At 39.0% G+C, this 12,975-nt stretch overlaps 1 protein-coding gene across 1 annotated transcript in view; it reads left to right on the forward strand.

Annotated features, from left to right (window-relative positions):
* Positions 1–432: 432 nt before the first annotated feature.
* AVIL (advillin) overlaps positions 433–12,975 on the forward strand; it is a 456,785-nt gene continuing 444,242 nt past the window's right edge. Inside the window, exon 1 of the mRNA XM_044083463.1 lies at positions 433–755. The gene's annotated coding sequence lies outside the window, so the exon portion shown is untranslated. The remainder of the gene's footprint in view (positions 756–12,975) is intronic.

The following is a 12,975-nucleotide window of genomic DNA, read 5'->3' on the forward strand; positions in this document are numbered from 1 at the left end:
TTCATCCTCCCAGATTCACACAGGTGGGACATTTTGCAGGGGACTACAGAACTTCCTCCCTAAAACAGTTACTTCTTAAAGGAGCAGAACTGTCTTGGGGTTATAGAATCATGTTGTATGCATAGTGCCCTCAAGTAGCTCTCAGACAAGCATTTCTTATATGTGCACAGGGTTTTGCTGCAGCTTCTTTACTGTAATGCTTTTATAAATGACTTGTGTGACACAGCTGTTTAATAGGGTCTCAGATCTGTAATTCAGCATTTGTATTTTCCAAGAACCATCCAGCCATCATTCTGCAAAGAGTTTTTGCTGCTAAATTATTTAATTGATGAGCACTTTAGAAAAATCAATTGAAACTGGGTGTGGTGCTGACATATGTATTTAAAAAAAATGAAAGAAGCTTTTTAGTCTCCCTTCCTCTCACTCCTTCTGTCTCTCTCCCTCTCTCTCTCTCATTTGCTTAAAATGCCTAAGAGGACTGGTTTGAATATGAACAAATAAGGGCTTTTGTTTGCTCTTAATTTGACTAAGTCATGTGGCAACAGAGTTGCTCTTTTACTGGTTGTAAATATAGAAAGAAAGAACTGGAGGATGTTAATGCAAGCAAATCTATTGGATACCTTAGATTATCCAAGGGAAGAGGGAACTGCATTTCAGAGACGTGGATTGATATACCTTTTATTACTACTGTGTGGTTGGACCAGAGGACTCGGCTTCCTCATTCAAGACTATAGCCAAAGAATTCAAGCAGTAAGGTACTGTTTTTATTGTCTGGATATAATCAATTTTATAAAAACGTTTAACAAACTGATTTTAATTGTACGTTTTTATTATGTATCAGGGACATTTTCATTTTTCATTATCTTGTGAAATTATCTAGCAAATACATAGCAGATGGCCCTGTGACATTTGCTGACTCAGCTACGGAGTTCAGTGATGCTGCAGGATATGAGAACTTTTATTTTTTACAAGTCTTATGATAACTGAGGAAGTCAGCTATACAACATATTTTATGGAATTAGATCAGTATAAGAACTCATTAAAGAAGAAAAATGCATATTCTCTTCACACATAGTATTGTACGGAGTAGAGCAAAATGTAGTAGGAATTATAGACTAGTTAAGAAACATCTGGAATGAACAAAGATACAGAAACATAGCTCTGATGATGCTTGCGTAGGAAATACCTCCTCAGACTATGAATGGAAGTGATTTGTTGGATTAATGCTTCTATCTTGAGCATTACTAACTATTCATGTGGTTTTGAGATCAGTTCACCTGCAGACTTTACTGAATAACATTAAAAAGCCCGATAACATGAAAATTGTTAGTCACTTTTAAAGTAAACAAGTTGTATTAAGAAAGTACATATGTAGGTCAAATGAAAGTTTGTGACTCTCACACTTTGCTGGGGATATTAAATGTTGCAACTCCTACTTGGAGAGAGATCATTATTTGTGAACATCAGTACTGCAAAAGTGAGAGATGTTCAACAGCCTTTATGTAGCCCTAGGTGTGGTTACCTGAACTTCAGATGTTTGGATCTACTGGGAAGAAGCCCTCAGCAAATAAGATATGTGTTAGTCATCACATCCGGAGGTAATGAAAAATAAGGGAGCTGTGTGGGACTTCAAGACAGATCAGATAATTATGCATAAGGGAAATGCTTCTAAGAATTACAGTGATTGTGGTGTATTCCAGCTCAAGAAAAAATTCTGCATGTTGCACTTTCTAGACTCTACAGCTCATCCTGAATGCTTAAACTTTGCTTTCTTAGAATAAATATTTTTCCTTTCATTGGACTCCAATGATAGTAAAATGTAACATTTTGTTATTATTTATATACACACATATATATGTACATGCTTGTGTGTGTGTGTGTGTGTATCTATCTATCTCTCTCTCTCTCTATATATATATATATATATATATATATATATCTGTATGTGTATGTGTGTGTGTGTGTGTGTGTGTGTGTGGTTCTATTGTGTAGGATCAGACTAATTTAATGTCAAACTGAAAACACTGACAAAAAAGTTTGAATATACACAGTACCAAAACAAAAAAAATATCAAATGAAATAATATTGAGAAAGGAAAATTATTTCCTGTCCTGGCTGATATTTACACTAAAACCCCCCACAACACTAGCCTGAAATGCTTCTGAATAGTGCTAGTGTTACAGGAAGGTTTTATGAAGGTAAGGTATAGAGTTAGGGTTGAAAGAAGGGGCATCATTAGGGTAGGGTTAGGGCTTGCACCCATTACTAAGGTGGTGTGGGGGAGTGGGTTTCATACTTTTGAGTTGTGTGTGGTCTATCTGACAGCTCCCAACTACTATTAATAGCTTTGTCAGTGATCTTACCCTATCATGGATGAGTTCAGCAGGGCCTGTGACTAATCTCCCCACACAACCTCTCATACCCAATCTCAGATTCACTTTAGTCTGATCCATAAATACAACATTTTGCACAGTAAGAGCACTGGTCATGTGATGCCGAGCTGGTGCCATTGTTTCATCTGCTATGCATAAATTCTGACATTGTCGAAGAATACATGCATTCTGACATACTCTAGTTTGCCACATGTACATGCACTATTTTATGATTCATGCTTGAAAATAAGTTATTTCTGTAATAAAATGACCCTCTTAAAATTTAGAACAAATAAATTATAAAAGGTAAAGAAAGACTCTCTGAGACACTCCATGAGTTTTAATTTACTAACCTGCAGTGCTCTGTGTTGTTTTAGAAGTTGTGAACAGTGGTTAAGCAGTTTATAATAGACGCATTTGTTTTTTTCAGATGTGCATAAATGTATAATCATCTACTAGGTACATAGATTGTGTATGCAGAGCAAAGGTCTTAATGATTTACACAAACTCTGAAACATGGGCTAGCCCAGAGAACTACATTTTAATTCTTTATTCCAGTCAAGTCATATTTGATTATGATATCTTTATATAATCTGTATGCCTTCTCTGCTTAGACTGATAGGCCTGCTGTTACTTATTTTATAGGCAGAAAATGAGCACTTGAGGGAGATATTTCATTAGTTTTACAGATGTGCCCTGGCTGAGCACTTTTGTCACTTACTGGACTTAAGGGAACATGATTTCATATGGATGCTTTAAGGTCTACATCAGTCAATAAATACATTAAATGTAAAACTACTGTTTTGCTTGCACCACTACAGTATCTGAATACAAAGAGTGCCTCATTTATTTCCTAGTTACTGTATGATACAAGAAACAACTGGAGGCAGAACATTTCCTGGCTATTGCTTTTACTTCTTTTTTGATTGTCATTTTAGTTCCTGATTAACTGATTATAATCTTATATGTCTCTGTTGTGAAATGTGGTGATTTAGGGAGGGTGATGGAGGCAGGTTATTGCTTTTGGCTACTGACGAGCATCTGCCATTTCATGCACATTCTTATAACACTCCTGCCCTCGGACTGGAGCTATGGCTGCCAACAACAATGCTAGATACTTTTCATAACCTTCCATTCCCTCCATTGTCTTGTAAGGATGCATAGGTGTGCTTTAACTTAAGCTAGAAAATAACAAAATAACCGGGGACCTGAAAGGGCGTTTCCCATGTCCTGCAATTACTTAAAATGTTCTGAGTTTTATAACTGGAGCATAGGTTGTCATCTGTTGCTTTGTCTCCATGTAAAAGTCTGAAAATTTCAGGAACTACAAACCAAAATATTTGAATTCATGCTGCTTATCTCTTGGCTTGAACACTATTGCTCACATTTTATGAGAAGGAAGTGACTTCCAATGACATACAAACCACAATTGTTATTAACTACCCTTATTCACAATTTGCTTTACCAGCAGTTCTGCCTTCCATTGCAAACCTTATAAAGCTGCTTTGCTGCATCCAGTGAGGTTAGACTATCAAAACCCATGCCCAGTTCATCCTAACCACATCTGGACACAGGCATACAGTTATGGCTAATGTCCTTTTTGGCATCGGGCCCTACTCTATGTAATGCTTAGCCTTTGCCTTGTCATTCTTAGGATGTCTTATAACACTACTCACATACTCAAAAGACTGAAAAAAGTTTCACATTAACCAAAACTCCAGTTTCTCCAGCAGTCAAGGTAATACATAATTACTTTAACAAAATATTGCTGTTTCTCTGGTTATGTGATAGACAGCTACACGAAATTACCTATATTCCTGGATATGGGGTGCAAGTCAGTTGTATGAGCTATTTTCTGTGAGTACAATTACTACAAAGTAATTTTATTGAATCCCACTTTCAGTGCTAAGGGATTTTTTTCACTTTATGCCCTGTTGTGCAACTGTGGATAAGATATATATGTGTTTAGGGGAGTGCAATCTTTCAATACCTTATTTTAATAATGCATATTTAATTATTCAATTATGTGCCAGTAACTCTTTGTCCTTTATAAACCTCTCAAGCTTATATACCAGCTGCATCAGTCAAGTTTATGTATGTAATTTGTACACCCCTGTATATCTCAGTAGTGGGTAACAGGCTTGTCAACCATTTGTGTTCGACACATTGATGTATGCTCACAAATATGTAATTTATTTGATTTGTTTTTTAAGACTGAGATTACTGTATCTTGGAGAAGACATGCATGTGGAGCGTTTCTTCCAGGGCCTCCACTGAAAATAGGCTCTGTCCTAGTCAGACTTTCCCAGTAACAAATGTTAAATAAATAAAAATAAAAAATAATTTTTTCTTGCATACAGCAGTCTCAGAATTAGTATATTTATGTAGCCAGGTGAGAATGGCACAACCCCTCCCCCCATACCGAGCGCACTATGCTTTAAGAGTGAACGAGTGAGTTTCACTTGTAATTGTTTCATTTCACTGTAAGTTTAGTACTAAGTGACTGTACTTCTGTGTGTTGATCACTCACATATTGAAATGTCTGTCAAGGAGTCGGCTGCATCAGCTATATTAAACATGTATCTCATGCTTGTAGTCATTCATTCTAAGAAAACGGTTGTCATGCAGGTTTTCTTATTTCTATTTTCAAATAATGTTTACAACCAATACTGCATGAAATTAGTCTTTTGAGTGTAGAAGCACTGTATATTTTTATCTCTGAACTTTATTATGCTATATTTCATATTATCTTAGAGCTCCTCTCATTAAGTACTGACTTAAAGTATTTTAATGTTTATTGGAGCTCATTTGCCCAAGACAGCACTAAAAATGGTTACTTCTCAGCTGGATATTCTTAGCCAGTGACTGCGTATAAATAAATACTCTCCACTTTTATTTCTGTGTTGCTGTCCTTTTTGTTTTGGTCAACAGTCTTGACTGTACATGGTCCATTTGGATTGTGCCATCCCACATGTTAACAAAATAAATTATAAAAAAATATTTATTTAGCAGGCAACCAGGTAAAGTGGACCACTGGTGCCCCTTTTCAATCGTAACCTTGCCACAGAAGACATAAAGAGAAAATAATGTGCAGCGTAGAAAGAATAACAGCAAGAAATACCAAGTACATTAAAATGAGCAGAAATGCACACAACGTGACAAAAATATATGCCAAGGAATTACGTAAAACTTCGCTGCATCATGTTCCACAGGGCAGTCTTGTAGTGGAATGCAAGTATTGGAGTGTGTATGTGTTGACAGGTTACAGTTCCAGTAAATTTGCATTGACTTTGGTCATGCAGGTTTAATATCAGTTTTTTGGAGAAAGGGAAAAATGTAGTAAGCTGGCAAAGGTATCCAGAAGAGAGTTTCAAACTGTGGGATATAAGTGAGCAATGCTCTTTCAGGCCAAACAAGTGAGGAAAGTAGGATGCTGTGATTAAGAGCAGTGGAAGCAGAAAAACAGATCTGGAATACTGTTTTACTATAAGAATATATTAAAATAAGGGATTTGGAATATCATTTTACTATAGGAATATGCCAAAATAAGGGATGTTTAATACTATTTTTACTATAAGAATATGCTGGAATATTATTTTACTGTAAGAATATATTAAAGCAAGGGATCTGTAATAATGTTTTACTATAAGAATATTCCAAAATAAGGGATCTTAAATACTGTTTCACTAAAAGAATATATGAAAATAAGGGATTTGGTATATTATTTTACTGTAAGAATACGCAAAAATAGGGTCTATATTATAAACACGAATGTTTACTTACCCGAATACCTAAACGATGACACATATTTCGTGAATCGCAAATACACCGAACGCCCTAAACCGCGAAATTCAAAAAGTCGAACTGTCATAGTTGTCCAATCCCACCACCCGCTACATACTACCTACACAAACTAAATAAACCACATACATACACTAACCAAAACCCTACTTATAACCTGAAACTAAACCCTACTTCTAACCCTACACTAAATCTTGCATATACCACCATGTATGCACTTAACTTAACCCACACCCTAACCTTAAGGTCCATAACTATCGCACACTTACCTTAAAAAGCTAAACCCAAACAAACTAAATAATCCACACACATACACTTAACAAAACCCTACTTTTAACCCTACACTAAATCTAACATACATTACCATCTATGCACTTACCTTAACCCGCACCCTAACCCTAAGGTCCATAACTATTGCACACTTACCTTATGGAGCTGTACCGCAGAAGGGCCAACCGTAACGATTCAACGTTTCCGATTTCATGCTTCTGGACGATCAATGTTTTCATGGTTCGATGAAGACGTGTCAATGTTTAGGTGTTCGGGTAAGTAAGCGTTCATGCTTATAATATAGACCCCAAAAATAAGAGATCTGGAATACTGTTTTATTACAAGAATATTGCAAAATAAAGTATTTGGAATACTGTTTTACATAAGAACATGCCAAAATAAGGGATCTAGAATACCGTTTTACTATAATAATACACCATAATAAGGCCTTAAAATGGTGAATGAAAAGGAGTTAGCAATGAGAGAAGTAAGTCTAAGATGAATTGGAATATAATCTGCTTGCTTGATTGCAAAATAATAACAAACCTTTCTGCCAGCTTCTGCGATAAAGTGACAGATGTAAATTGGAAGTGTTTGGCATTTCTATAGGTTTTTGTTCATGCCCACGTACTCTTTACTCATCATTGACTCCATCACATGCCCACCATTTTCAAGTCCACCCTGTTTGGTTAGGACATTGTCAATGCTATTACATGCATAAAGCATTGAAGTAATTTGATTAAACCAGTGGAGGAGGGAAGGGATGGATCTGCTCAGATCCCAAGATATTTTACAAGCTGCACCAGCTTCATCTAGTCACCATCAAAAACTATGAGCTTCAAAGACCATTTTTTAAGATTAACTTTGAGTCCCTTAAACTCAGAATCATGCCACAGTTAAGCTAAGGAAGGATTTAGTCAGCAGTAGATGGTGCTTGGTGAACTGCCATATTCCCAGATAACATGGTGCCTGGTGAAATGCCATATTCCCAGATAACATGGTGCCTGGTGAGCTGCCATAATCCTAGATAACATGGTGCCTGGTGAGCTGCCATATTCCCAGATAACATGACACCTGGTGAGCTGCCATATTCCCAGATAACATGGCCTGGTAAGCTGCCATATTCCCAGATAACATGGTGCCTGGTGAGCTGCCATATTCCCAGATAACATGACACCTGGTGAACTGCCATATTCCCAGATAACATGGCCTGGTGAGCTGCCATATTCCCAGATAACATGGTGCCTGGTGAGCTGCCATATTCCCAGATAGCATGGCCTGGTGAGCTGCCATATTCCTAGATAACAGTGCCATCTTCGTAAAGGAGGATAGTCATACTCCTCTGAGGAGTAACGGGGAGCTAGTAAATAACAATCCAAAGATAGAGCTTTGTGGGACTCCCAGGGGAACAGAGTACAAAAGAGGCTTGGCAGGCAGGACAACTTTGGTGTATGTTCCATGCAGGTAACACCATGAAGTGTGTATTAGTCATTATAGAATGATTTACAAGGTAGAAAGCAAAGTTTTAAAATCACCCTCTTGTTACACAAAAGAGATTTCACAGAAGAATATCGATATATGTTTTTAAAAGTTTTGATCTTTTTCCTTAATACCACGCTGATAAGTCTGCTTTTCGGTAAGTTCTTAATGACCAATGTCATGCAAGGTCCTAGATTCCCATTTCTGATGTCACTTCTGCCCCTCGGTGTAGCATTTTATATGCAGGAGGTATAACACTTCTGAATTCAGCATGTAGGTAAATATAGGTTTATTTTCAGAGACCAGCAGCAGGTTAAACATTTTTGAACAGAGTGCTGCCCCTTTTCTTGCAAAACAGTCACCTGTGTGTCTCATTTGAGGATGTTTTGTTTTTTAATTAAGTTTGTTTGCCATTTATTCTTTTTCAGCCTATTGCAACTGCTCATCTGGGGACTGCATGGAAGGAAATAAACTTACCTCAGAAGCTTTTTTCTCATTATTGTCTGAAACACAGAGAATGAACCTGAAAATGTAGAATGTCCTTTAATGATCTATTTTACTAGGGGCATCTGTTAGGTTGGACAGCATTGCAGCAGGAGTTCTTGAAGTACCACCACTCCATGATTCACTGGTGGCACCACCACCACTTCATGATTCACTGGTGACACTACCACAACTCCATGATTCAGTGGTGACACTACCACAACTCCATGATTCAGTGGTGGCACTACCACAACTCCATGATTCACTGGTGACACTGCCACAACTCCATGATCCACTGGTGACACTGCCACAACTCCATGATCCACTGGTGGCACTACCATAACTCAATGATTCACTGGTTACACTCTGCATGGCATAGCTATTGGTATATGGAATCCCATTGCAGATAGCTGTACGCACTTGACTTGGTCTACTATGAGTGCCTACATGCTAATAGCTTGTGACATACTTTCTCCCCGCCTCTTTCTCTAAAGGGAAAGTGCCCTAACTCCCATTAAACCAGTCCCATTTAATTAACTAGCCCTCACATCACCCAACCCTAACAAACTGCATAACCTTACCAGCGCCCTTATTATAACTCTGAAACTTCAACCCTGTCCCTATTTGTAACCATAGCACTCATCTCCTGCTCCCTAATGCCTCTGATTGCTCCCTAAACCAAAAACTCTTCTCCCACTCCCTAACCTTAAATGTCCCTACTTCCACTTCCTAACCCTAACCCCCTCCTTCCTGATCACTGCTTGAAATCCTAATCTACATTCCCAGCCCCTCCCACTCCCTCCCATAGTAGCCATGCTTACCTTACTCAAACTTGTCTAGAGTCTTCAGGCAGTGGGGCATCTCCACAGCTGCTGCATGCATTTAGTCCAAACATGTAGTTGTGTTCAAACATGAGCAGCAGCCCATGTAAGCTACAAGACACCCAAGTCCCTGGGTTCACACAGTGTTGTTCGAGCACCTGGGTTTCAAGCACTTGTAGTAGATCCCACGTGGCCACATCCTAAATCAGCTGGCCATGCAACAGGACATGGTGAGTACTGCATCCACTGGTGTCCAGTAGGAGACAACCACCACTGAGTCATACTCAATATCGTTAAGGTGGAGAGCTGTTCCTGTAACATGCAGCTTTAGCGACCCTGGCCATCTCTACAATAGCCATGGCCTTAGCTACCCTGGCCATCTCTACAGTAGCCAAAGCCTTAGCTACAGTAGCCATGGCCTTAGCTACCCTGGCCATCTCTACAGTAGCCACCACCTTAGCTACCCTGGCCATATCTACAGTAGCCATGGCCTTAGCTACCCTGGCCATCTCTACAGTAGCCAAAGTCTTACCTACAATAGCCATGGCTTTAGCTACCTTGGCCATCTCTACAGTAGCCATGGGCTTAGCTACCCTGGCTATCTCTACAGTAGCCATAGCCTTAGCTACCCTGGTCATCTCTACAGTAGCCATGGCCTGCTCCTGAACACCTGCTGCCAGTGGCAAAGTTTAGTTTCTTCAGCATGCAGCTTTAGCAACCCTGGCCATCTCTATAGTAGCCAAAGTCTTAGCTACAGTAGCCATGGCCTTAGCTACCCTGGCCATGTCTACAGTAGCCATGGCCTTAGCTACCCTGGCCATCTCTACAGTAGTCACGGCCTTAGCTACCCTGGCCATCTCTACAGTAGCCACGGCCTTAGCTACCCTGGCCATCTCTACAGTAGCCATGGCCTTAGCTACCCTGGCCATCTCTACAGTAGCCACAGCCTTAACTACCCTGGCCATCTCTACAGTAGCTATGGCTTGCTCCTGAACATTTGCTGCCAGTGGCAAAGTTAGTTTCTTCATGTGTACTAGTAAACTAGCTAATCATATTCAAGATGCTGATCTAAATTGAAAAGACATTTTTAAAATTCTCGATCAAGGACACTCTATCACTGAGGTCCAAACAACAAATCAAGACTTCTGTAGACTGCTCCCAGCAGTACAGCATCCTCTACTATTTGCAACCAGAGAAGAAGACACACTAGATAGTTTCAATAGTATGCTAAAAGAGAGCTTGCTCAAAGAAGCATCATATTCCCGTTACAAAGAAAAGGGTATTTTAAGCATGTATCATATCAAGCAGGTTCGACAATAAGCCAAGGGGTAGGGTAGCAGCTATCATATTAAATAAAATATTTCCTAAAGCTCTGTTCACATTGTGGTATAACATGTAAATAAAAATGTTGCAATTCTCTGTCCATGTACTATCATATGATGCAAAATGGCTTCCTCCATGTAGATATTTAAATAGTATATTCAGAATGGTTTCATGTTCTTGCTGTGTAGTCTGTGCTGCGATTGTTGTCTTGTATAGCAACTTTTGAGAATGTGAATATCTGTGTAGCTGTATATGTTGTTCAGTTTGCTTTAATTGATATACATTTGCAAGATGTTTTGATAGGCATTTGTTTATCATCTTAGACCTTCTTGAATATCTAACTGGCTGTTTGTTTTACCTATTCTTTTAATCAGTGATACTATAAGCATTGCCCTGTGGCTGTGGTCATTGCTGGAAAAGGGCTGAGGAACAGCCCACCTACTCATTTATCAAATGTAATTAATAAATTAATTTTCTCCTTCTTCATGGGAGTATAATTGCCTCTCATGATCAGAGAGAGGAATGTGTTTTGCAACAGAGTCAGTTGTTTATCTTTCTCAGAGGAAGAAAGCACCTGTCCTCCACATTAAAGAAAAAAAAATAATGTGATGTTCCTTGCTGTAAATCAGTCGTGACAACCCACACTAATCCTGAACTCAGCCCATCGGTATCATCAACAACAGCTTTGACTTTTTGCTGAGAGACACATCTGAATGCCACATTTGCAAAATGCTTGTTTTTCATTAACCAAATTTTATTCTTGTGGCAGCTTCTATCCAGTCCCTAAGCCCATTTACAACTCCCCCACTTTGTGTGCAGTCACACTAGGGCAAACAATCAGGATTTACCAAGTTTGCTTCCCAGACTGTGACTGCCATTTAGAGAAGAAAGCATTTATGCTTTTAGGAGGTGTTAATTGTGTACATATGAAGGCAGTCCCACAACTGGATTGGTGGTCCTAAATTGTTTCATTGGTGCTGGTGCAATCAGGGTGAGGATACCTATGATTACCAATAATTTTTCCCCATTTTTATCACTTGACAGTTATTTTAGGCAGCACAGTAGCTGGGAAGTTAAAGTTTATATCTCACAACGCCATATCCTAGTTTCAGTCTTAACCTCCATTTACTGTCTGTGTACAATGTGTATTCTCTGCCTTACTCTGATAAAAAATGGCACTACATAAATGGATCTGCTGTTTACTTGACTCTGCTCTCCCATGTGAGTGGATCTGCCCCCTATAATATAGTCTAAAGCAGCATAACCAGAGGTGAACCTAAGTATTCGTTACCTTCATAATGGTGAAGTCCCTGAGTTAAAATAAAGTTGCAGGGAGTGAGATTGGCAGCCACTGACACGGGGAGCAAAACAGGGAGTTTTCTCTGCAAAATCACTATTCTTACATATGCAGATTTTGTTACTTTTAACGTGGAATGCTCAAGTAATACATGATATATTTGATTTTTGCTCTACTTACTGAAAAAAAAGACTGTAAATATTTAATTGATATGATCAGAGCAGCTGTATTACAATAATGACTTTATTCTGTAGCAAAAAGACTAACAAGTCCATGTGTTTCACACATCAGGTCTAAGCACCTGGTTATCAGCATTTTTGGTAACTCTTAAATTGTGACACTGTGAGGCACACCTGTAAATTTTCCTTCCAAGACAATTTGCCTTTAATTTTGAGACGTCTGACTTCAGTATACTCTATATGAATGTATTATGTTTTCAGTGTTATCTGTTTGATACTTCATGCCTTGGCACTTAACTGTTTCTGGGTAACACAGCAGAACCATCCTGCATGACAGCATTAGAATGAGAGGCAGCTAGACACAAAGAGAGAGAGAGAGAGAGAAGGTATATTCATATAGCTGAAAACTTTAATGCAAATCTTTAAAAAATGAGTCAGGTTGGTGTTGGAATGTCCTTTTCACAACAGGGTGTGGCTAATTGATTCAAAGAGTCTGTTGGTAGACTAGGTCTATCGATAATCTAGTGCACACAATACTGTAACACCTTCATATTAAGTTAAAAATGATCACAAACAGGCTATCACTGAGAGCAGGGTCATTATGGAGAGTAATCAGAACTGTGCCATTCCCAATACATGTCAAGGCTTCAGTTTGTGACAGCTTTGCTATTGAGGGTCTTCTTCTTCTTTTGGCTTTTCCTGGTTAGGGGTCGCTACAGCTGATAATCTGTCTGCTCATGACTGACAGTGGAGTTTTATGGTGTCAAGTTGCCAGCCCGGCACCCAACTTTCCACAGAAGGCACACACACATGCACACACACACACCTAGGGCCAATTTAGAGTGTGCATTCCACCTACTGCATGTCTTTGGGATGTGGGAGGAAACTGGAGCACCCAGAGGAAACCCACGTGAACACAGGGAGCTACTGAGGGTATCACAGTCAATTAT

This window comes from Protopterus annectens, chromosome 9.part0 (genome assembly GCF_019279795.1).
Source record: "Protopterus annectens isolate FY-2018-M chromosome 9.part0, PAN1.0, whole genome shotgun sequence".
NCBI lineage: Eukaryota > Metazoa > Chordata > Ceratodontiformes > Protopteridae > Protopterus > Protopterus annectens.